At 45.3% G+C, this 25,533-nt stretch overlaps 1 protein-coding gene across 2 annotated transcripts in view; it reads left to right on the top strand.

The window, feature by feature from the left end:
- Positions 1 to 25,533, top strand: part of BDNF (brain derived neurotrophic factor) — a 40,152-nt gene that overhangs the window by 9,912 nt on the left and 4,707 nt on the right. Inside the window, exon 1 of one of the 2 annotated variants that reach the window (XM_065839375.2) lies at positions 9,774 to 10,041. The exons of the other annotated variant lie outside the window; for it this stretch is intronic. The gene's annotated coding sequence lies outside the window, so the exon portion shown is untranslated. Of the gene's footprint in view, positions 1 to 9,773; positions 10,042 to 25,533 lie in introns of those variants that run through there. 2 annotated transcript variants of the gene reach the window in all.

Here is a 25,533-nt window from a genome sequence, read left to right as displayed (position 1 = left end):
TGGAGGGTGCAAAGCCTCTGATCTGAACAACCATGAGGAAAAGGTGGGGAAGACATGGAGAGACCCTGGAAGAGGAGGTGGGTTGTATGGTGTGAGGAAAGTAGCCCCATAGAGGGGCCTCTGGGGGGACGATGAAAGGGTAGATGTCCCATCCCTGGAGACATTCAAGGCCAGGCTGGACAGGGCTCTGAGCAACCTGATTTAGTTGAAGATGTCCCTGCTCATGGCAGGGGTTGGACTAGATGAGCTTTGAAGGTCCCTTCCAACCCAAACTCTTCTATGATTCTATTCCCTGCACCCCCAAGTACGGTTTCCACAGTGACAGCCCAGTTGTACCCTTGGAAGGGAGGCCCCTGGGCTGTGACTGAGTTAATTTTCCTTTACCCATTCTCACAGGCAGTGTCACCGCTTGCCAAGGCACAGACCAGATGGAGGTGTGGTAACATAGGTACAGAAGTGACCGGGAAGGAAAATTATAGGGTTATATGGTTCCAACATGTACAGAAGGGATGTGCTTCAGGTACCTGAGAATACTCCTAAAGCCCTATTTATTATACCAATGCAGGAAAATGTAATGGAAGGCTGTTAGCATTTATCTGAGGTTATTTTTAAAGGTTTCTTTTTAAAGATTAATTTTAACATACTTCTCTCTTTGGGAAATGGGGAGAGACAGCAGTAGACCAGAAAGCAGCTCAGCTCAGGACCCTACAATGTGCTTACACAGACACTTTAAACCAGAGTAAACACCCATCCCTGACCCTGCTGGGTTAGCCCTGACCTGGAGCACCGGGCTCACCGATTGTGTGGCTGGGGGGACCCCACAGAGCTCCAGGGGTCCACAACAGACCCTGTGCCAGTGAGGAGGTGTGGGAGCCCTGGGAGATGATGGGCAATCAGAAATGATGGATGGCATTGGATCCCCAGGCTGGCCCACGCTGGGGGAGCAAACAGGTAGTGGTGCCTGTCACTCAGCGTGGGGGAACACAGGATGAAAGGTCCATGTTCCCGGCAAGCAATCCCTCGTCCACCTGCGTGCGTGTCCCACCTGGCTGTGTCCGAAAGTTTGATGGGGGAAGCTGTCCGCCTCCTTCTGCGTCCGTGCTTTTTGTGGGATGTTAGTAAAGATCAATGGTTAGCTAAGAATCAATCGGCTAAATTCAGATGGAGGTCTAGGACTAGTTTGTCAAACAGACAGTGAGAATGTGTTTTTCGGACTCTTGTCTTGTGTTTGTTAGTGCTCGGACTCAGGCTTTTTTTCTCCCTGATTCTCTCTAAGCCTGTCAGTACATGGAATTAACACAGTGTTAATTTACAGGGAGGATGAGGGCCTGACAAAACCATAGCAAACCCCAAACAGGTACAATTTTCTGGCAGTTAACAGGGCCTAAATTAAGAAACTAATCAGAAATAAGCCTCTAAATTATACCGGTTCTTATTTACTTTCTTTTATCTTGAAACAACTTGTTAAAAGAATATTTTTAACAGATCTTTTAAACATTTCTAGTAAGAGGCAATAGACAAAATGTCATAATTTCCATATGAAGGAGTTTCTCTCAGTGCAATTCCTATTTAAAAAGCCATTTTACCCTAATATGGTCCCAGAGTCTAAGTAACGTATGCTGACTTTTGCATCAAAACAATTTTTCTGTTGCATATCTGAGAAAAAATGTTGAATATTTAAATTCCATATCCTTTTTGATCTTAATTCCCATCACAGAAGAGCTCTTCAGGCCTCATCAATGTGCTCTAGGTGCAATATCAGAGTGTATTTTTTCACATTATGGGATCTAACCCAAATTAAGAAACCAAAGGAGAAGAAACTATACATGCCTGGAAGGGAAAGAGATTCTGCTTGGAGCGCATAGCAGGGTAAACCATCAAACAGAAACGTAATGGAAGTCTAAAATAATGGTTTAAACACTTAGCTGCAGAGTCCTTGCTGAAAATCTAGCACTCAGCTCTCTTCTGATTTAAATACTTTGCATTCCTGTTTACTTCAGTGGTGTTTATATTCAAATAAGTAAAGGCACTACAAGGCCATATGGTGCAACTATGGGCTGCAATAAATTATAGCAGATTAAACAGGGCAACTAAATGAAATACAAAGAGGTGTTTAAGCCACCACTCCCTTGTAAGCATTTATGTTTCAGCTGTGTAAACTACATGAAAAATAAACAGTGTCCAGGAAATTAATGTAGATAATGTTGTTTATGAGTTTACACGCCAATGGCACAAGTCCTGAACCACCAAGACCTCACTGAATGTCTCACAAAAGCCAGGGGTGGATTTTACCTCAGTAGTATTTGAGTCGCATCCAACCCTAAAAATAGAGGGACTTTGGGCACATTGGGTAGAAGGAAAAGAGAGGAGCCAGCACCCCATTCCTTGCACAGGATGGCTTCTTCCTACGACAGAGAAATCAATATGTTTTCCCATTTGAGAAATGGTGTAGGACTTGAGGAAAGTTATTTTGAAATATCTTAAAATTTGTATTGATTTTCTGAATCAATATTTCAGAATTTTGAATTCCAGAGTAGCTATACATCCTCCTCATGTTTCGTTCCCATCTCTCCGCATCTATAAATGATAGTCCAAGCAGGTCATGTGCTGCAGAGAGAGAACTGGCTGGACATCCAATTACTCCCCTACTGTACTTACAAGGAGGAAAATAATATTTTAATAGGAGTGCCACAAATATATATACTGGTACCAGTTACTATTTAAAGCAATTCTGCACTGCAGGTCAATTAAATCATTTCGTCTGGCCAGTGCAGAGAAAGAAAGGTCCCTGTGCAAATCTCGCTCCCTGGGGCTGGCCTGGGTGTTACGGTGGAAGGAAAGAGGGAGCAGGGATGGCACCCTCTTTGTTGGGGTTTCTTGTGGTGCATTAATGCACCCCTGGGACTGGGTGAGCACATAATGTGATGGTGGCCCAAATCTCGACTCTTTTGCTCGCACACTGCCCGGGCGCTACTCTGCTGCGGATAAACAGACCATCCCTTTTATCCAGACAAGTGAAAACTGCTGGACTGACACATGGCTGCCTATTAATCTCCAAAGTGGAATGTAGTAACGTTTATACACAACGTGGTTCCAGTCGTTAAATTAGCGGAAGATTAACAATCCCAAGAGTTCAATAAACAGAAAAGACAGCAAACAAATGAAATGTGTTAGTCAAGGGGAATTTTGGCTTTAATGCGACTAATCCAGTCCTTGTTTCTGGAGCCACAAGTCACAGTAACTGCAGGACGAGACTATAAAGTGGTCTGGGTTTCATTTTGAGGACTCTATTTAATTTTTATTGGTGCACTGATAATTTTACTTTGCAATTAACAAAAATATCTACTGTTCCTCAGATACTTCTCTCTTTAACACTTTAGGTGGTTAAGATGGAAAATGTTTTGAACTCTAGAGTTGCTTCTTAGGTAGAACAGCTCGATACCTTATTAAAAAAGATATATTGAATTCATCTTTAAACACATCAGTCTGTTAAAAGTATTGACGTGGCTGTGCTTTAAAGAGGGACGAAGCCAAAGCACCTCAGACTCTTTGGGATGATGAAGATAGCTATTGAAGTGCAGCAAAAGATGCCTTAATATGAAAGTAGCACAGGGCAAGGGAGCTAGAAGAACTATTTCATATTTACACATGCTTTTCATTCCCAAGGATCTCCACGTACCCTGGGAGGATCCCTCCTGCCAGCTCCAGGGTGGAGTGATGGGCACCCCAGCACCGAGCACCCGTTCTCCATCTCCCCTCCCCAACTGTTTGCTTTAGATCTCTTATCACCCATCAGCCTCTGGGCAATATCTGAGCAGCCCACACCTGGCGAATGGAGTGCTTGAGCTTGATGTCAGAGGACGTTTTAGTTGCTTAAATGGAAATAAACTACAAAGGAGCATTCACAGGGCTGCAAACCTGGGGTTTGGGGGGCTTGCTTATTTTTAGGACATGCCTAGAATAAACTCTCTGTGGTTATGCACTGAGGAGGATTTGGTTAGGCACCTACCTACTGTCAGCATGGACAAGATGCCTGGCTAAGTTTATGAAACCCCTGTAATCTGATCCCTTTAAATATTAAAAATAATCCACTGTATTTCATCTAATTGAAACCCACTGAATACTTAGAGGAAAGGAGAGATGAGTCAATCCCAGCACCTTTCACCCACAAGTGCACCAACAGTTTTCTGATCTTCTTTAATCATAGAGCTCCAATGGCTGGATTCATCACAGGAGTGCATCTCCAGCCATCTAATCTCTCCGCACTAGGCTCGGGTTTCCCCCGTCCCGAGGAATCACACACAACCTCTTTGGGGGAGAGGGGATTTTCTTTTCCCTTCCCACGTCTGCGGCTCACTCGGAGCCTGCTTTTTTTGTTATTGTTTCATGCTCTCTTTTCTGTCGGCTGCAAGGGCTGTGCCTTTGTTAGGGGGGAGGTCGGGGGCGAGTGGGGAAGGGCTTGGGCACCGCACACCAGACACCCGGTACACTGGATACTCTCAGGCACAACCCAGGTACTTTGCCCAGGCGCCGCGTGTTTAGTGCCTCCGAAATGACAGCAGTACTGCAGAGACACTTGGGAGATGAATTCCCAGGTTTAGTGAGTGTCAGAGCATCAGGGAATGATAAACCCAACTTTTAATTTTGCTGCTGGGTCAGACTTATTCTTTCTTTTTTGTGATTCTTGCCCTTTTGGCTGTGCTGCTGACCTTGGTAGCTGCCCTCCATCCCACAGTGCAGGGCCAGCCTGGTGAATTATCCTCCTGGCTACCCCCAGCCCTTCTACACAGGAATTCCGTGCCTGGTTTAGGAGTTGTGCTGTCCAATTAGCATGTGGGGTTCCTGCAAAACCTTAGAAAGAGAACCCTAGATATTTGGGGGAAGGCTGTCAAACTCTGCTGTGCACCAGCCAGGGCCAAAACCCGTAACTGCTGTTCCCTAGAGCGTTCGGTCCCTTCTCAGCAGCCCTCAAAGGGCTCGCGCTTACATCCCAGCGTCGTCTGCAGCCACCTTGCGCCTGTACCTGTCTCCTTGCTCATCACCTGTGTTCTCCACCAGCACGCGTGTGGTGTTGGTCAGCTGTCACATGGTGACGTAGCCTGGGTAAGCACTCACACGCATTTGGATGGGCAGCAGTGTGTGTGTGTTCATCACTCGATGTATGTGGTAATTGTCACGTATGACTCATTTTCCACTTCTATGACAGTTGATGCCAGCAGAGACAACTACATGAGCGGTGGCAAGGAACAAACACAGAAGGGGCATGCTCACTAAACAAGTACGTTCATGAGCAGCTTAATAAATTTACATGTAATAGACACATGCATTTCCTCGTTTGCAAAAGGCTAATTGCACCTACCACAGAGCTCTGTTATAGAAGCGGTTTCATGCATGTAAATTGTGCTGAAATCCCCGGCTAGAAGCCATGGGACAAGATCCAGGGTACAGATACCCCCATGTGACAGAAAGCTGGCATACCCCTAGCAGACATGAGAAGAGACCAATTATTTTAATTGTTTGTTGGAGTTTAAAATTCAGTTTTGCTGTAGCTTCAGGGTGATGATTCTGAGCTATTAGGTGAGATTTTCTTCAGCAAAAATATTGTGTTTTCGGTGCCTGTGGTTGGAAGGGTAGGTTTCACTGTTTTATCCCATATGCATGCATCCTACAGACCACGTCTAATGGAAAGATCCCTGGGTTTGTATTCCCATCTTTGCTGTTTCATATAATACTGTCCCTGCTAAAATGAGGCCGAAAGGCCTCTCGGCGGACGTTGTTCACTGAAGATGAGATTATGCTCGATATTAAGAGCAAGTACCCTGTTCTATTTAAGGCATGGGGTATAGTCTGGCCACCCAGCAAGCTCCTTGCAGAGCAGAACCACAGCAACTCTGTGGGCTGGATGCAAGTTAAACCTCGATGCTGTGAGATCCAAGTGGTACCAACCCCAGGGCATTAACACACAACGCAGACGCCCAGGAGAGATTTGGGTTCGGTCCTTGAAGATGCTGAGGGTTTTCTAGTCCCGTTGATGTTAGTGTGGAGCACCGATGGCTCTGCTGTGTGTGCTGCCATTGCTGAATCACCCAAGAGTGGCGTCACAGCCCAGTCATCTTCTTACAAATGCGATGTGCCGCTGCAACCTCCAGTTGTGTTTATAATCCATTGCAATTTTTAGCATTACTTGAGTTGGAAAAGTTTATTTCCATGAACTTTCCAGCCCTTTAATGTGAAAAAATAGCAAAGATAGGTAACTAGGAAACATGAATAAACATAATTAAACATAAAATGCTTGTAGTGATATAAGAACTGACCTCAGCCAATTAAAAGTATTAATAGAAAAAATACTCTAGTGTCAAAACCTGAGTACATCAACAGCATTCTCATTTGTGTAATCAGGATTAGTTTATATTTCCTGACAACCAAGTGAGAGGCAGTCTAAATTATAGCTTCTTGACCTTTTTCTCATTCAAAACCAGGTTGAGATACTACATGAATAAAATGTGGAATGTAACGATACATTTTTGGGGGGAGACTGAATCACCAGTTCTGTCTTGACTAACTATGGACCTTTTAAGAATGTTACTCTTTTCAAATATTGACTTTTTATTGCTTCTCTTACAATTGCAATGGGGGAATTTAAGAGCCCTACAAACTACTTTATCATATAATTAGTTTATCAGTAAATTTGGACCTCGTACATCAATCACTATAATGCATAACCTCCACCGAGACAGAAACCAGATGTGCGTGCTTCTGCTTTGTTCTTTATAGTATCTACAGCATCATTAGTGCCTATGCTACAGTTTAAATTGAATTCAGCAAAAAGCAATGGTCTTACCCCCCTGCAAGCAATCTGATATTACTGCAGGGATAAATCAACATTATGTTGATTGACAACTCATGCTCAAACTATTTCTTACTCCTTCCCTGCTGCTGTATGGAAAAGGGTGAAGCGTTATTTGCATATGCAAGAAAAGAATTTTAACTAGCTAGGTACCAGAAAAAGAGACTCGATTTCAAGGGGAATGCTGCGAGGCGGGCATCTGCCTGGGAATCTGATGGGATCGTTGTGTCCTACCTATCCCACAAATTTCGAAGGCGAGGGTACTTGTTTCCCTCCAAACTTACAGTACGTCTTGTAGACAAAGGAGCAGAGCTCTGACCAGGGCAGGGTCCCCATGTGATTCCTGTCAGTTGCTTCACAAACTAATACTTTGTGGGTCCAATCGTTTGGTGCTCATTCATACAAAATTCTCCTTGAAGTCAGGGTCTGATTGAAAAATAAGGAGCCCAGCTTGTATGTGCATTAAAAATCAAACCAGATCATTATTTACACTACTTTTTCATTTCCCCAGTAATCAAGCACTGGTTGGTAATAATCCCCAAAAGGCTGATTATACTGGCAAGAAACAGCAGCTCTCTGACCACACATCTTCCCCAGGAAAATCTCTACACCGGGGCAAAAGGCAGTGTGTTTGTAGCACAGCAAAATGGGAATTTCCACACATGGTTGCCTGGAATTGATGGTTCTCACGTTCTTAGCAGAGCTGAGCTGAAAGCATGTACCACAGAGTGAGGACTTGTCAGGCAGTCCGTAACATGCTTCCTTTCCAAAATTAAAGAACTTGTTCTGATTGCAAACAGCTTTTTTTTCAGAATATCTGCCTTCTCCTTCACTCCTGAGAACAAGCCAGCAGATGCTTTGGTGTCTCTAAAGCACGATACTCCCTGCTGCTCATCTGCATGTCTAGTGGACCAGGAGAAGAGTCCTTCCTCCAGGAATAACATGTGTGTAATGTATTACATTACAGCTAATTAAAGTAGCCTCTGCTGCTGCTGTTAAACCTGACTCATAGATCATCCAAATATTTGCAGGCATTGTCTTATGGACACAGAATATTAAAAATGTGCTTTCTTATCACTATGCAAAAGAGCTGCTGAAAACAGGCTGGTGGAATCAGGGACCCACACTGATACAGTCATACCTGGAAAGCTGAGTGGTATCATGGCGAGAAGTCCAAAATGGTAAAATGAAATGCACGCACTAACTTCGCAAGTTCCAGTTACGATCCCTGTGTTTGAAATCACACTCAAACATGCACCTGGCAGTATTGCTGAGTGACATAAGGTTATGCCAGTATATTAGAGTGGGAAGAGAAATGGCTCATATATTCCTAATGGCAGAATTTGAATAATACAGAAATAGCCAGACAGGAGCTGGCCTGAAGAGCTACCTTTGTTAGTGACTATATCAGCCAGCAAGACCTGGGTGGGATTCCTCAGGCCTAGGCTGTTAACAAGGACTTTGAAAAACTGTATCCTTTCTTGTAAATTGAATAGATTTAGACTGGAGATCACTGGGACAAAAGAGGTGGAACTGTCTTCAGAGCTCAGTGACACTTTTCATTCAGACACAAAAAACCAAACCCCCAAGTGCAAGAAGGATGGTAATGTGGTACTCGAACATGATTTTTAAAGAAGTTCTTAAAGCTGCAAAGGATATTAACCACCAGGATTGTTTCCCTTAATATATATTAAAAGCTGTTTTATATGGAAGGCCTTAGGTGTACTCGAATTTCAAACGCCTGGGATATTTTATTACTTTACTGATCTAATAAATGCAGGTGTTTCATAGCAAAAGCAAACAGGCAATCAGACTGTCTGAAGGCAGCAATGAGTTGCACACGTTTCTTCTAGTATAAATAAATGGCCACGAGCGCACTGAAGCGGATGGGCCTTTGGCGTTAATTGCAATTAGACGGCAGTCGGGCTCTAAGGTGTAGAAAATACACTTGTTTTAACTGATTCATAAAAGAGATGGGTTATCTTCTGAAAGTCGACTGGCTCCAACTTTACCAGGGAGGGGACGGGCAGGGTGGAGGTGAGACCGTGACAGCCCATGCTGGGCTGCGGACAAAGCGGGTGCCTCTCCCACGCTGGCTCTTGCCGTGGGACATGGCTCAAGGCACCGTCACCCACGGGCACACGCATGAGCTCCTGCTCAGCGCAGCCAGCCCGGCCGAGGGCTGTGCCATGCCATCTCTCTGTCTTTACCAAGATCAAATGGAGCCACTCAATCAGGAGATGCCATTATTGCCTCCACCATGCAATTTCCACTATCAATAATTTACTGTATTTGCTGCGCAGGCAGAAGGGGAAAAGGCAGGACAGATTTTTGACAGGGGGGAAGGAAGAACCAAGCCGGCGGGCAGGCAGGCGGGCAGAGCTGATCGGGACGTTTCGCCCGGGATTTAGCGGGCACCGCGGCCGCCCCCGAGTTCGCTGGCGGGCGCTGGCACGACGGGCGGCTCCGGCGGTCGGTCCCGGTCCCCTTCCCGGTCCCCGGCCGGGCAGAGCCGCCCTCTGGGCCGCCGGGTCTGAGCACCCGCGCCCGCTGCGCGCCTCCAGAAAGTCACCGGTGTAACGTTACCTGGGGCGCTCATTAATAAGCAATGCCTGTTATTATCTTGATTGCATTCTCAATAGGCAAACTACGGAGAGGTCAACGCGGGAGCGATATTTAAATGGATCGGGCTTGCTTAATACCCGGCGGAGTAAACCAATATCCCGCGGCGGGCGGGCGGACCGAGCCCCCCCCTCTCCGGCTCAGCTCCGCTCCCCGCCCGGCCCGGCCCCTCCGCGCCCTGCCCGCCGCTCGGGGGGCGCCGGGGGAGCGGGGGCCGGGCCGGGCGGGCGGGGCGGGGGCGGTGGCGGGGCCGGGGAGGCGGCGCGGAGGCTTTAAGCGGGGCAGCGCGGGGCGGCGCGGTGCCTGCGGCCGCGGCAGCCGCTGGCCGGAGGCGCACGGGAGGGGGACGAAGCCGCTCCACGGGGAGGCGGCGGGGCCGGGAGGCTCCCGTTGGGCGGCGGGGGTGGGGGATCCGGCTCCGCTGCCCTCCCGCCCCTCATAAAGCTTTGATGAGACACTTGAGCCGCCGCCTGTGTTGCCGGGGCGGCGGGAGGCGACCGGTGGGACTGGGCGCCCGGGAGAGGATGTGACTTCCCGGAGGGGACCCGGACAGGCTTTGTGTGGACGACGAGGTACGCGGCGCCCCGCCGGGAAACTTGATGGGCCGAGGAAAGGGGTGGGCGGGCGGTCGCGGGCCGGTACGAAGCGTCCGGGGAGCGGGAAGGGCGGCGGCGGCGGGGCAGGGAGGGCCGGGGCTGCCCCGCTTCCCTTTGTTCCCGCACCTGTCGGTCCGGTCGGTGCCCGGCGGGGGTTCTGTTGGGGCCGGTCCCGGCGGGAGCGCTCCCCGGTCGGCGGGAGGGGGAGCGCGGGGCCGTTGGGCACCGGCGGTCGTTGGGCAACCGACGGCGCTTCCCCGACGGCGGCGCGGGACGAGGCGGGGCCGGGCGCGGGACGCGCCGTCCGCGTGGGGGCGCTGTGCGCGGGGCGCGGCGGGCGGCGCCCATGGGCAGCGGGCGGCGCCCCCTGGCGGCGGGCGCGCGGCGGGGCGGCGGCCCCGGCCCGTTCCCGCAGCGCCGGGGGCTCCGGGGGCCGGGGCGGGCGGGGGGTCCCGGGGCGGGCGGCAGCGCAGGGCGCCGGGCTGCGGCGGCTGCGAGGGGAGCGGTGGGCGGGGAGGGAGGGGTCCGGCCGGGCGCCGCCCCGGCGCTGGCGGCTGAGGTGCCGTCAGGGAGGGGAGCGATGCACTTGTTGAAGCGCAGCCGGCGCTGGAATGTGAAGCACGCCGGGCACCCTCACCGGGATCCCGGTGCCATGGGGGCTTTGGCTGCCGCCTCTCCTGGTTTTCACCGTGCGTGGGAAGTCCTGCGTGGGGCGACGTGAGCAGCTCCAGTCGTGTGTGTGCGGTCGCGGGGAGAGGCTGGTTCTTCTGCTCCTCAAAACCCATTTTTTGATGTCATATTGGTGTGGAAAGCGCTGATCCTCCAGCCAGAAAGGAATTGGTATTAGACAGTGAACTTGGTTGGCAAAGGTTTAATTAATACTTTGGAAACCTTGCACTATCCCACTTGATTTTTTTTTTCTTTTGTAGGATTAAAAGCATAAGGTATTACAACTGTGAGCCACACTTTGCTTATGTTTGAGAGGTGCTGTTGGTATCTTGGTTTGTACATTATGGTTAAAATATGTACTTTTCCTTTCAGTTTATTGCAGTTTGCTGTTCTGAGGTTATGACTATTGCGAGATCAATAGTCATTACTTATTTATGTTTCTAGTAACACGGTTCTAATGAATGCAAAGAATCTATCCTGGCGTTACATTTTTCTTCAGCAAGTATTTCTGTAATCTTTAATTCATGGTGTGATAAGTACATAAAATGAATTTCCTTGGTTGCCTTTAGGTAGGAGCAAAGGGCCAGGCAATGAGCTGCCTGCTTGGGGACAGGAGCAGCTCTCGTGTCACGAAGTTTGGCTGAGTGGCTGTTGGCAGGAGCAAAGGGGTCACTCTGTTTGCTCACGGTCAGCTGTCCCAAGTGAGAAGGTCGTTGTATCATCCTGCTTATTTATGTCAGGTAGCGCCTTTGTGGAAGTCAGTGATTCCTCTATCACGGCAGGAATGGTGCCTGCGAGCGCCTGAGTGGAAACTGGACCCCAGTGGTGGCCCGTAATTACTCTTGGTGTAGAAGAACGTCAGCAGAGGGGATGCTCTTGGCTCCGTCCAGGCTGTGAATCCCGCTGTTGGGCATGCGAGAGGAGGCAGCGGCTGCCGGGGATGCTACAGCTCCCTTTGGGCACTGGCTGTGTAAACAAACCCGGGGCGAAGGAAGAGGAGAAGGCAAACTGCGACGTTCCCTTGCAGCAGGATGGAGTCATCCCTTACCTGCATCTCCAGTCAAAGCAATGGCTACATTTCAATTCTAAAATACCTTGACAGAGCTGGTAGATGTTGCAGCTCTTTACAAGATAAGGGAGCCTTGCTACAGGGCTCTGTAACTCGCAACAATTTTCTGCTGTAGTACTATCACTTAATGTTCAGCTTCACTGAACCTCGGCTGGGAAAACCCATTTGTAAGTAGCACGCCTTCTGTTTACACTGCCAGTGCTCTCTGCTTGCTGGAGCTGCAGGGTAGATCCTGTTGTTATGTGGCTGTGAAATCAGGGTAAATCGGGTCAGAAGGATCAAGAACAATTTATCTCAATAATCCAGATACAACAGTGGAGGAAAATGGGGTAGGACTTTTATCTTGGAGTGAGTAAGGCTAAACTGAAAAAAAGTTTAATTTCAAGCCGCGTGCTTTTAAACACAAAGGCATTGGGCTGTAGTGTAGTGCTATGGGAGTACTACAATATGCTGGAATACTATGAAACGTAGTGCACAGATGCGAAGGATTTTAAAGACTCATTAAAATGTGAAAGAACATAGTGGAAAATAAGGATCTGTGCTTTTGCTTAAAAGCTTTGCATATAGTGACAATGCTGAGCTGAAAATAGCTGCAGTTAAAAGTCCTTGCAGTACCTGTAGCACTTTCTGGAACTGTTACTGTGCTGTTACAGTGAGGAGAACACAAGAAGCTGCATGTCTAGCTCAGGTAATAGTTTTCTGCCTGGGTGCAGGTATAAAAGCAGGTTACAAGAAGCTTTGCAAGTAGGAGACCCTCTCATCTCTTCTGTGGGTAAGCTTGCATGAAAACAAGAAACAACTCAGAGTAAATTGTGTAATGTATGGTCCTATTAAACAAACAAACAAAAACCATACTTCCCCTGTCTGCCATCCTGGTTTGTATAAAAGGCTGAACTGTTCTAAGAATGCGCCCTGTGCCTATGTCCTGGTGTTTTTTTACACTAGAAAGCTCACGTTAGGCATTGTGTGAATTGGCGGAGGCTCCACTAGAAGAGGATATATGCTTTTAATAGGTTAATTGCTAACTTGTCTTGACCTGTTTTCAAGCATATGTTGTGAGCGCTTGGTTCCTCCTAAAAAGCTAAAACACCGCTTAATTAGGAAACTCTCAATCATTTCTCAGATCAGTTCATATACTGGCGTTCTTTGTAACGCTTAGCTGTGAACACCCTTTAAGAGGAAGCTTTTAAAAGCGCCAAAGCTCAGCTATTTTTGTGTATTGCCAAAATGAAGTGGTAACTCAATAACCTACTGCCTGAAGTTCTCACTGGGAAGGCGCTGGGTGTAACAACTCCCTCAATCCCTGTGATGCACCATTAGGGAGATGTACAGGTGTGTGCTGAGCAAGCTGCCTGATGCACACGCTGGGATGGGGCTATGCCCCCTGGCTGTCAGCTCACAAACCTGTTTACCTTCCTTATCCATACCTATTCTTCAGTCTCATCTTTGACTCTAAGCTGTTTGGGGCAGAGATCATCTCGCCCGGTTTTCTGTTCCGGGTACCTGACGAGGACTCCTCAGCGCCTTTGTGATACAAACAATAAATAACATTTTGCTGTGTGGTGTGTACTGACAACTTTGCTATAGTGCCTCAAACTTCAGGTTTTTTCAACATAAATCCTTATGCTACTTGATATGGAAACACTAGAATATACAAAACCAGAAGAGTAAAATACTTTAATTTTGGAGATAACGTGTTTGAGTTAATTGGGTAGCCATAACACTATGGCCTGTGTCCTCTGATGTAGTCTTTTGTTGGCCATGTTGCTTACAGTTCTAGGCTCTGAGCAGTCCAATGAGGAGCACTGCTTGCAGGAGTTGTCCAAGCAGAAGAGGACAAATGGTCATATTTATGAAATGTAGGTGATCTGCATGGTCAGGCTCATATTTTTCTCCTTTGCAATATCCAGGAGCTAATTATTGAACAGCTATAGACTGGTGGAGTTCAACTACTAAACCCAAAAGTAACAGACAACATGGAACAGTCTGAAATATTGAAGATGCTGTGGACTTGACTGTGTAGGAAACAGTCTTACCAAAAAATAAACCAACCTCATCTCAGGCGCAATTTCTACCCTTTATAAATTGTGAACAGAGGGTTGGCTGGGGTGATGCTGATTAGACGTGATTGTAATCCTTTAGTAACACTGATACTGGTGGTAGCAGAACGTCCCATTACAGCATAATTTAGGCATCACGAATGGATCCAGCTGTCTGAAGATGAGTACCATGGACAACTGGAGGAAGCAAAAGGAAACTTCATTTAGTGAATTTTCATGCCCCGGTGACAGCTGCCATAAGGCTGTAGCAGTTGTATACTTTCCTTGGTAAGAATATTGTATCTTTCAGAGAAGTCATTTTTTGAAACCAGTTAATTAGGACAGTTATTTCTGGCCGTGGCATTTGTACAGAACAGAAGGCATGATTGTTCTTATGTTTGTTTCTCTGAGTCCTTTGATCGACTAGAAGCTCTCAGTGCTTTACGCTATAAATTACCTCAATACTTTGGCAGTTCATTTCTTTTTCTTGTGTACTTGGTTAGGAAAATGCAGAAATCCTTGTGACTCAGCTTCAGACTACTATAAATTATGAAGAAATGGGGGAGGGGGTCACATTTCAAATTAGGAAAGGCAATTCTAGGAGGATGGGAGGAATACTGGTCGCTAAATTTGAGATAAGCTTCTGCTGCTATCTCAAAATCTGAGCAGCTACTGCCACCTAGAGATGCACAACCCAAACACGCTGCTGTGCCTGGCTCTGGCAAGCGGGGCCGGGCAATTAAACTAAGCGAGGCTGCTAATCCAGATCGTTCTTACTCACAGCATTAAGTTTAGTGTATACATGCGGGCTTTATTTAACCCTATAACTGAGGCGGTACCTGCGAATCCTTTTCTAGCCATGCAGGTAACTAATCTTTGTAGAGTTGTCCTTGTGAGGCTCAAATGGTTGAACAAGAAGGATCGCTTTCAGGAAGTCATGTGCTAACTGAACTTCAGATGACACCTAAAGAAATATTTGCAAGTCAGATTTATCCTGGCTTGTTACAGCTGTAGGTGAGACTTGATAGCGTGTCCAAAAGCTCGCACCAAAACAATGCAATGTAGGACTGGTCCCTCAAGGATTTTGGTCGGGTTGGGGGCGGGGGGGGGGTGTTCTCCCACCCTAGCATTGAAGATTGCTGGGTAGGGGATGTCCTTTAGTAGGTATTTGGTGGATTAGAAAATGAATTTTGATTTTCATAATGTATCAACTCAGCAGCCTTTAGCTTGGCTTCACTAAATCCAGGATTTTTCCCAATTTCAAAATTAAGTATCCAAGTTGAACTGGATATGTGAGTTTTTGTTACCTCAAAGCTAACAACATAGGATATGCTTTTTATGTCACCCCTTCATTCTTAGGATGTAGTTTCCTGTTTTGTTTTGAGCTCATGTCTTCTGATTTGTATGTTTTGTATGTTAGTTTTTGGCTGTAGCAGGTTCTTTCTCTGCATTTGAGAGAGGAGAATAAGCACAGTTTCCTATTTAATTTGTGAGGAACTGCTTATAAAGAGAAACAATGTGCCTTTTTTACCCACTGGACTCAATCTCATGGGCAATTATTTCTGTTTGACTCTTACAGACACAGTGAGTATCAGGGGGGTTTATGATAACTTCTAGCTTATGGCTATCACATGCACAGTGGGATAAAATACCAACACGTATGAACTTCAGTTGGAGCTGAGAACTTCATTCTTGCAGAACCTTGAAAATACAAGCCACGAGTTGATGGCATGTACTGCATATCTGTCCAGGGTATGGTTTTGATAATTTATTAAAATACTATAAATCTGTCAGTGTAATGTATACTGGGATAAGTGCTTAATGTGTAGCTTCTGATGGAACAGAGTTTTCCTGAGGGAAACTGAGGAGCTGTGATAGAGACATTTGCTGTTCAAGTCAGGAGGCAACTGCAGACCTTCTGTAAAATGTGCAGGTGTATGAGGAGAGAGCCATTGGACCAAATCAGTGTTTGGAAAACTACCTTTGGCCCCACTGGAGTTCCACATCCAACTTCTGCCTCTCCAGTACGTGCACTGGGTGACAGGTAGGCTTGTAGTCCCTTGTGTGCATGTAGCTCAGCAGGAGGAGCCTGGAAAAACATTGAACTAGGTGAAGTCTTGAGCAAAATGCTGTTATATGTTCTTTATTAACTCAGCAGGCAAAAGACTTAGAGCATGTTGCAGCAGTTAAGGCTGTAACAATAAGAGTGGTTTTTTTTGAATCCTGTAGTATGTTTCTTATAAAAGAGTTAAGCATAATCTTGTGCCAATTCTAGCACATTATGCCTTATCTAACGTGATCAAAACACTGCTTTCTTTAAATGTAACAGTTCCTGGAGAAATGCCGTTTTGTCTGGATCAAGGAATTAAAGGTTATGATCTCTGGATTCCTTAGTCCGTTATGCCATTTAGTTTCTGAGCTTGGTGCAACATTTAGTATCCATATGGTTTAGTTTACCCTTCTTTACAGTGGCCATGGCTCTCGGTGAGTGTTCAGCACTTGATCTATTGAGATGAAAAAGAAAAGAAATCTAAACTTTATTCAAGGGCTGGATTAGTAAACCAGCCTCCCTTTAGCCATTGCTGTCACCATACTACAGAAGCGTATGGGCACTCTTGAGATGAGCGACAGGACTTGTTTTGCGGTATTTCTAGATAATTGTGCCTGCTGGCTGCCTGCATTAAGACTTGGATCTTCACTTGCTATTTACATTCCTTTTGAGTTGATAATCCAGTTTGACTGAGCCATAAATGCCAAGAGAGAAATGCTATTTGATAGCATTTGCACTGAAAGCCAGTGAGTCCAAGGGAGAAGCAAAGCCACTAACAAGTTCAAGCTGGCAAGGGTAACTTAACCAGAACCCATGCCAGGAAACTGTGGTGAAGTATGAATTTGCTGCCGAACATCACGACCGGCCTTTATAATAGGTTGAACCAAAACTAGAAATAAACACATCTGAAGTTGCAGTTTTTGCTTTTCCAGATTAAACATCACAGTTTATGTCAATGTCATGATTATTTTTTTGTTGTTGTTGGCAGCTCATGTCCTACAGACTGGTGAAGAAGGATTGGTTTGATTTTATGGGAGGCAAGGAAGGATGTTTCACATCTTGTTATGACAACAGGGTACTTACTCGTGTGGCATTGGCAAGTCGCTGCCGATGGAGTGCTGGAAAGAGTGCTTCTTTACATCTTCTCGCAGAAACACAAATGTTGTGTAGTGACTAGCAAATGAATGTCTGAAAATGAGTTTTCACCTTAAAAGCTAATGATTGGCATCTGAACTTAGAACAAAGAACAAAGTTTCCTTCCTTGGAAGACTCACTTTTAGGTCCTTTTTTTCTCCCTGTTTTGCACTAATGATTCATATCTGCTGCCCCCAGTGCAAAACTTTTCTGCGATTGTAACTGCGAAAGTAGCAGGAATGTTAATGACGAGCAAGGATGTTGCAAAAAGATGAGTGAGTGAGTCAATGTCACATGCTTCCATTAAAAAAAGGGGGGGGCAGAGGTAAGATTTAAGAAGAAACTACTCAGAGGTCTAAACCTTCAAAGAGGTTTATCTCCGAGTTTGACAAACTTGGATGGGACGTCTTGAATTCCATAATCCTCAAGATTGAAGCCATATCACCTGGTTCTTAATCAGTTTTGTTCAATATATGATATTATATATTTTGTCCTTGCTCTGATTCCTATACCTGCTATGAAAATTATAGAATCTTATGCTTGGAAATACCTGGAATAATTTCCTCTGCCTCTAGCTAACTGAAGGACAGCTTTGTGATGAGAACTAGAAAACACAATAAATAAGTTGCAGGTCTGCTCTAAATCGAACACTTTGGAGCAAGCCTTCGGTTACAAAGCAGCACCAGACCTGTTAGTATTCCAGTTGTACTCACTAGAAAATGACTGCAGGGGAACTGCGGATACTCTGCATATCTTGTAATTCAAGTTCAGACATACTTCAGAATGTGACCTGTAGTTTTGCTGAGGACAGTCCTGAGCCATTTTTATTTTTTGCAAAAGGATGCATCTGTGGAGATGTACTGGGGGGAAAAAAATGACTGGAACCCAGTCATCTTCTTTCCTTTCATGGTTTTGGTGGGGATGGTGCTGCTACACTGGCTTCATCCACTGTAAGGGCTCAGCATCTGTAGGCATAGCCTTGCTCATCTCTGTTTTATATGAAGTAAGGCTGACCTTTGGTCAGCTGCTTGGTCTGTTTGTAGGGCTGGTGAATAACTACTTGTGCAGTAGTAGTAGTTCACTTGTGGGAATAGGTCTTTGCTGAATTTCATAGCAAATTTGCTTTGTAGAATTTGCTGGGTAAAAGCATTCTCTGGATGAGATGGGAAGCAGTTTTGCATTTCAAATCAAACCTCTTAGAGCTTTTAATGGTGAAGAATGTTTCTATTTTAACACTGATTTTGCTTTTCTTGTTGTTCTTTGTTATATAATGGTGGAGCCCACAAATTAGAAGCATGAAGCTAAAAGCTGAAGAATGAAGGAAGAAACAAAAAGCCATATGGCAATAGCAGGAGGTCCTGCCACCCCACCTTAGGCTGGTGACAACATGCCCTACATTTAACCTACAGTCAGGAACTAATTAACGACACAGATGGAAGTGAGCTAGCATATGTATTCAAAATAATACCCCTAAGGTTTTAATCAGCTGCCCTGCCTCTTTTCTGGGTTGGACATCTAAGTTGCCACAGAGAGATCTGCAAAATATGTGAATGATACATATGATTGAGGCAGGTTTGGATTGGGAGCGGGGGCTCCCCTCTGCTCCTGGGGTTCAGCAGCGACTTGCGGTGCCGTCTGGGTAAGTTGTTTATACACGTCCTTGTGGGCTTCAGCCTACCCAGAAGGAGAATAGGATGTGGTTCCGCCTCACCTAAGGATGTTGAGATTAAGCGTTTGCAAAGCACGTTGGAGGCTTTAATAGTGTGTTCTCCAAGAAATGTTGCGCAGGTGGGGAGTCACAGCAGCACAAGCACCAGCTCTCTCTGCTCTTGCAACTTCAGTGTTTTTTCCTCCCTAGAACTACTAATTATCTATGATAAGTCAGCTCTGCTTTTGATTTCGAATAGGATAATCTACAGTGTTGTGTCAAGATTTGAAAGAGGGAGAACACTTGGCTGTTTTCAACAGACTAATTGGGTAATTTAATGTTTCTTGCTTTAACTTTCTCTTTCCCACCCCCATCTCTCTGAAGAGAGTTTCTCCTTCCCTGCGGGGCAGTAGGATCTACTTATGTAAAGGGACAGGTATCGAAGTTTTTCTAGAGAAGTGTTGATTTAATGACCGAAATCCCGTATACAAATGTACCTTTTGGAGCTCAAGAGCTCTTACAGGGAGAACAGTACACTGGCAACAAAGCCACTTATTTTCAGTGGGGGGGGGGGTGTGTGCCTGAAACAAGACACCCAAGCGTGGAAAGGAGGAAATTTAGGTGGTGTTGGGCTGGATTTTGCATACTTGTGTTTATAGGCATGTCTGGGCTGTTTATGTGCTTATGTCGGTGGGGGAAGGGAGGAGCTGGTCTGCACACCTAGAAAGCTTTTTTTCTTTCTCTTTAAAGTGTAATTATTACCAAATACGCATGTATCCCTCCAGAGTCCTGAGTGTCAGGAAGCTGTTTTGCTGAAACAGGTCACATTTTGTGCTGATACAGCTATTGGCTGTAGTTAAGGTGTTGGACCCATTGGATTTTATGACCGCTTAAGTACTGGGCCACCTTCATGGCTGGGATAAATCTGTGAATAGACCACTATGGATTTATACCAGGTAGTGCCTGTGTCTACCCAAATTGGGTCCACTGGAACCTACTGCTTCAATGAACCCCAACTGTTCTTGGGAAAAAGGTTTTCCATTATGCCACAATCTATTGTTACATTGGCTGACAAGTATGGAAAGTTACGAGGCAGGTGAACTATGTTGGAGTAGAGGAAGGACCCAGTGTCCATGTAATTCACAGGAATCACAGTGTAATACTCCCCTATGAAGGAAATCACATCATTATACAACTGGGAGAAGGCAGGAGCTTGATAAATTATTTTTTTTCCTGCAAGGCTGTAGGTTTTTCTTTATGTTCCATTAAACCTTTGTACCTTGAGCAGCACAACTGATGAAGCTTGTTTTCAGACACTTGTGTCTTTACTAGATGTAACTCCTCACCCCTTCTAATAATGCCAAACCCTCTTTGTCAATGGAGCTTGTGAAATGAAAGCAGCGTAACAGTGTTGTAAGTAGGCAAGCATATAATGCTGGTGTTTTCCTGACTAAGGATGGAGGAGTAGGTGAGCTTATTTGGGTGGGTCGCGGCTACTTGCGTGCCAGTTACAACGTGTGACTGGGGAAAGACTGTCTGCAAAACTTGTATCCCTCTATTGAATCCAGTCGAAGTTGGCCCCCAAATGTTTAAGATAGAACAGGGACAGAGAAGCAGGCATAGCAATTGCAAAAGTCTTATTGCAACATGAAGCCACTTAGGTGGAAAACAAAGCTGAAAACTAGAATGCTTTAAAATCTATGGTGTGTTGCATTGTCACAGTAAAATATTGATAGTGAAAGAGCACTTCTTGTCAAAGTGTTTTCAATATAGTTAATATATTAACATAGCTTTCCAACAGTGTTATTTCCAAAGACAACGCCATTGTCCGAACAGGGCACATGCAGGGCTGGCTGCCCAGTGAGGTGGGTTAGGTTCCTGTGGAATACATTCTTGTTAAATACAAATTCCTCGTTATTCTAGTAAGGTAGATTGAGGTGGCTTTGCAAACTTAGAAATTTCTGCTCCTGGTCTGGTTGTTCCCATGTAACTTTGGACTTGAATACTCCCAGAAGCTGCTCTGGTACCTCAGTGTGAGCTTTTATCCCTTGCCCCATCTATGGAAAGTCTTTCCATGGAGATGCCGTGCTAACAACTGGACTGAGCATGTGTTGAGAGAAATCTGCACTCGAGGGCGGGCAGCCAAAAGATGACTGATAACACCACTAGCAAATGCAGGCATATTGTTAATACCTGTCAGGGCTCTGACAACAGGCATTTCCAGTTTCTGGTTCATGCACATCACAACGTACAGATTTGCTTCATTTCAAGGGACTGACTATGGCTAAAAGCAAGGTATTCTCGTACAGCAATGCCACACACAGTCAGGGTCTCAGCAAAGGTAAGAGTCTTGCAATAAATGGGTATAGCCCTTGCTCTCCTCCCTTTCTCTAGAGAAAGCACTGCCTGCCCAAACCATGGGTGACTGCTCCATCTGATGCTTACGCTTTTTAACCATTGATTTTCCTTAGCTAAGCTTCACTTATGTTCCTGTTGAGTGCATAATGTTCTATAGGTCCTAGGAAGCTTGCCACTTGCAGCATAACCGATGGGTGCGTGGGATGTTTTACATGCTGTTCAATAGTTTACAGGCACTCGTAAGATCCAGGCTCAACTGGTACAGCAGCTTCTGGGTTGTTGCAGGGCTGCTGGACACATGTCACAGCACAAGGGATCCAAGTCACGCTAGTTTGCACACAACATGCTCCGTTCTGTTCTTGCTCTCGGGTGCCAATTATCCCTGACTTCAGTGGGAGCTTCATGTGTGTACTTGGCAGAATAGCTTAGTCCTGTGACGATTCAGCACAGTCTTTAATATCAAAGAGCCCTAGTGAAGTGGAACACAAACCGCAGATGCTGCTCAAAGGTCTGAGGTTCTGCCCTGACATTCTTCCACACACAGGTTGAATTAGCGTTACATAAAGCTCTAGTGGCTAACAAAGCAAATGATTTCAGAGAACTGTAATTATCCGCTCCCGTGGAGGAACCAGATAGTATCTTGGCATGGAGTAATTGTTTCATGAAATGGCTTTGTGGTCGTTTGTCTTGTTTCGTGGGGAGTTTTAGGTAGTCGATTCTACAGGTGAACTTTCCTTTCGCAGAGGTTGCATAATAGTAGTTCTCAATGAACACAGCAATTGCATGAATGCATCTTGACAAGTACTCTAAACCAGATTAATGTCGTTTTCTAAGCTTGAAGTCAATTTTGAAATTGGAATTTGCCAATGCTTGGAAGTCGTGTCGCTAATGTACAGTATTGCTGGCATGGCAAGAGGTGGATGGCATGTTACCCTACCCACGATACTCCTGATGAGCAAAAATAAACCTGTTGGTAGCGCTTTTATTTGAGGAGGACTTTCATCGCATACGTAGTGATTTCAATGGGAAATTTTGCAAAAAAAAAAAAAGTTTTACAAAAGCATATTTTGCTTGACATGTGTAGTGTCATGCATACAAGCACCCTTTTGGAGCCAAGTTGGTTTACAGGAGAGATCGCAACCCCCGTGTGCGGGACGCTGTGCAAACAGCTGGAAAGGCAGGTTGTGTGCCACTGGCCCAACAATCAGTTCCCATTGGTAAAGTGTAAAAATAGTGCACATCTGTTCTCTTCCATGGCTGTTGTCTCGCTGAAAGCTCCGATACCATCTGTGAGACTGGCCCACGATTCCTTCAGTGCGTGTACTGCCAAAATTCATCCTGCCCGTTCCCCGGTATGGGCAGAACGGGTCTGAGATCCATCCCACAGAAATCCTACTGGGAACTCCTTGCAGCCCTGCGCTTGGCCAATTTAAGTAAAAGCATGCTTGTAATGAGGAGACTGTCTGGTCTGCACCCATTAGAGCAGCTGAATTCTCTTTCTCGGAGCTTTGAAGCCAGTGTGCCCTTTGCATGGCTGTTTGAGTGCCCAGGAAGGTATGATGAAAGTTTGTAGGAAACTCTGATACATAACTCTGTGAAAGATCAGGGGGTGTAATGTCATGGCATTATTATTTCGCTGTTATTTTCTTTGGGTTCTTTCCGTCCTCTGGTTGACAGGACTTGTGTTTTATTGTGGTTTTTTTGTTTGTTTTATTTTGTTTGGGGTTTTTTTTGCATGCCTTGGGGAGAGAGTCCAATAAAACCTTGGAACACCCAAATACCCCTTGTAGTGCTTTAAACAGATGCATACTTCTCCAGAGCCAATATAGGCATTCCTGGAGTTTCTTTGCTCTCAGAAGCTGTACCATAGGCAATATTTAGTAACATAAGATGAAAGCAAGTTTCTCATGTTAGAAATTGTAGTTTACAAACTACCTATTTATCTTAGTCTTCAAAATGGTTCTTAGTCTCTGCCATCTCCGGCATTATGGCTAAACAGATTTTATTACCTCGGGGAAAACTAACATGTGAATAAAAATAAAAAGGTTTTTTTCTTCCTGACATGAAGGACCAACTTACAAGAATACAAATTGGGTGTGGGTGTGCATGTGTGTGTATTGGGGGGGAGGGCATTTTATTTTCAGTAATAACAAGTAATTATATAGTTTGCTGCATAAATAGCCGCAAGGGTAACCAGAGTGCGTCAGACATCCAGTTATGCATGTGTTAAAGGTTAATACTGTTTGTTCTCAGTACATTTAGTCTTTGCAAATCATGTGCTGACATGCATCCTATTTTGGTGTCTGTTCACACACTCTGGTAATGATGCGTAGAGCAGGAACTCCTGCCTGTGCCATTCAGGAGTATTTAGCAAATTGAACTTTTGTATAAAGGTCCCAGAAAATGGTAAGGGATAAAATGAATGTCTTCTTGCTGCTTATTTTATCTTCTACCTCACATTCCTTTCTGGAGATTAAAGCATTATGAATCTATTCACTGCTGAAAGTTAGTTCAACTTTCATGGCACATATCAGGATGCAGAAAGCAAGTACGTGGTCACAGCTGTTCCTCAGGTCTCTCTGCTGGAAACACAACCTGTCAAGATGCTAGATTTCTGCTTAAAATAACAAAATAATGAAATAAAATAATTAACCGGTGAATCCTCATTAAATACAAATACTGAAATAAATAGTACAGTTAGGTAATTGACTGCATATGTAAACTAGCTGTAGATAATTGACATGACCTTCATTTAACGAGCCTCCTTCCCATTAGTGGAGATGAGTGCCACAATTATGTGCCCTTATTCTAGCTGTAATTGTATGGACTTCAGTAGAGTACAAACTAGGTCACGTCTTCCTGAGATCTGGTCCATGGTGGGTGACCTCTTTTCATAGCTTCAGCTTTGCTGTGCTGCGTGAGAGAAGGATGGATGTTCTTGCAGCTCTGAGAATGGGTGACACTTGGGAAGCTGGTCTCAAATGTGATTTCTGATAGACATCTCATGCGACCTGAGGGAGTAGTTTAAGGCCAGGTCTCAAGGAGACCAGGCCAGGTCTGAAGGAGAGTAGCATATATCGATGTTATACAAGTTAGTGGGTGTATAGAACAGTCTATGGGACACCATTTGAACCAAGATTCCCTTTTCTAGAGAAGTCTTTGCTCTTTTATGCCCGGTGTTGTAGCTGAGTGGGAAAGGACTGCAGCTTTTAGTTGTTGTTTCTAGAAGGTGCGGAGCAGTGACCTGGGCAGTTTGAGGCTGAATCATGAGGGTTTTTTATCTTGTATTTTTCTAGTTGCATGTCTGACTAAAAGGGGCCGTTGCTACTCTGCTTTTTCTGGCATTCTGTTGTCCTGATGCTCTCAGAACACACAGTATCAGCCGGGTTGTTCCATTTTAGAAATACTCAGCACAGATGAGCATCCATGAGAAATAGTTGTTTAGTCTACCAGGGGTGGCATCAGGCATGGGTGTTCACAGAAATGCTGGGGCATCTCCATGCAGGGCCTCGTAGCAGTGGATGTGCCCAGCACAGAAAGGGGCAGGACCTTACTTGGTAATAGGATGCTGGGAAAACAGCAAAATGCAACTTTTTTCCCCACATTCTCACCCCAGTTCCGCTTCCACCCGGGGTGACATGGTCACTGCCGTGTAATCGGAAGGATGTTTGTAATCTGTTAGTGTTTGGGCTTTACAAGGCATGTATTGTAACAGGACAGGCAGTATCTTTAATCTTTGCAAGATAATGAAGGTTTGATATTTGGGGAGCAGAGGAAAAGGGCTGGAAGCTGCCATCCAAAGTGTTTCCAATGACCTTTTTGGTGCTACATTGGGATATTAGTCCCGCTTCAGTAAGTAAGAGATAAACTGTGCATTCACAAGTCAGTTCAACAGTAGCAGAAATGTTGTGTGTTTCTGCTCATGGAATCAGATTTAAATCTTATGCTGCTCTAGCACATTAAACTAGTAGATTTTGAGTAGCTGCTACTAGAAATTGCTTTGGCCTCTAAAATGAAGACATTTCCTAGGTGTTAAAATATTACTTCCTCGTATTAAATCACTTGATATCATTTTGCTGCCAAAGACAAGGACTGTGTATATTGCTCAAGTCACTGTCCAGATAGAGAGAACAATCTTTTCACATCCTGCTTGCAGAGCTCGGCTTAGTGTGGGACTCATTTACAAGCAAGTAGATGTTTGGTCTGTATCTGCTTGGTAATGATATTTCATGGGTCTGCACTGCTAAATCTTACTGTGACATACTCTTCTACTGTTACAAATGGGAGGAGGAGGGGTGGCTTTTAGGCAGACACATTTTCTTGTGTATTATCAGTCTACTATGTGGATAATGGCTGTCTGAAAGTTGTTGGTTTTCAGAGCCTACTTGTACATTGTTTCTTGCTGCACCAGGTAATAGTAGTGGTTGTATGTCATTGGATGGGATGTAAATTGATCAAGCTTGACAGTAGTTTCCTTCCTAAATGGAAAGCAAAATTGATT

The sequence above is a fragment of the Patagioenas fasciata genome, chromosome 5, assembly GCF_037038585.1.
Source record: "Patagioenas fasciata isolate bPatFas1 chromosome 5, bPatFas1.hap1, whole genome shotgun sequence".
Classification (NCBI taxonomy): Eukaryota; Metazoa; Chordata; class Aves; order Columbiformes; family Columbidae; genus Patagioenas; species Patagioenas fasciata.
This window is presented reverse-complemented; position numbering and strand designations above follow the sequence as displayed.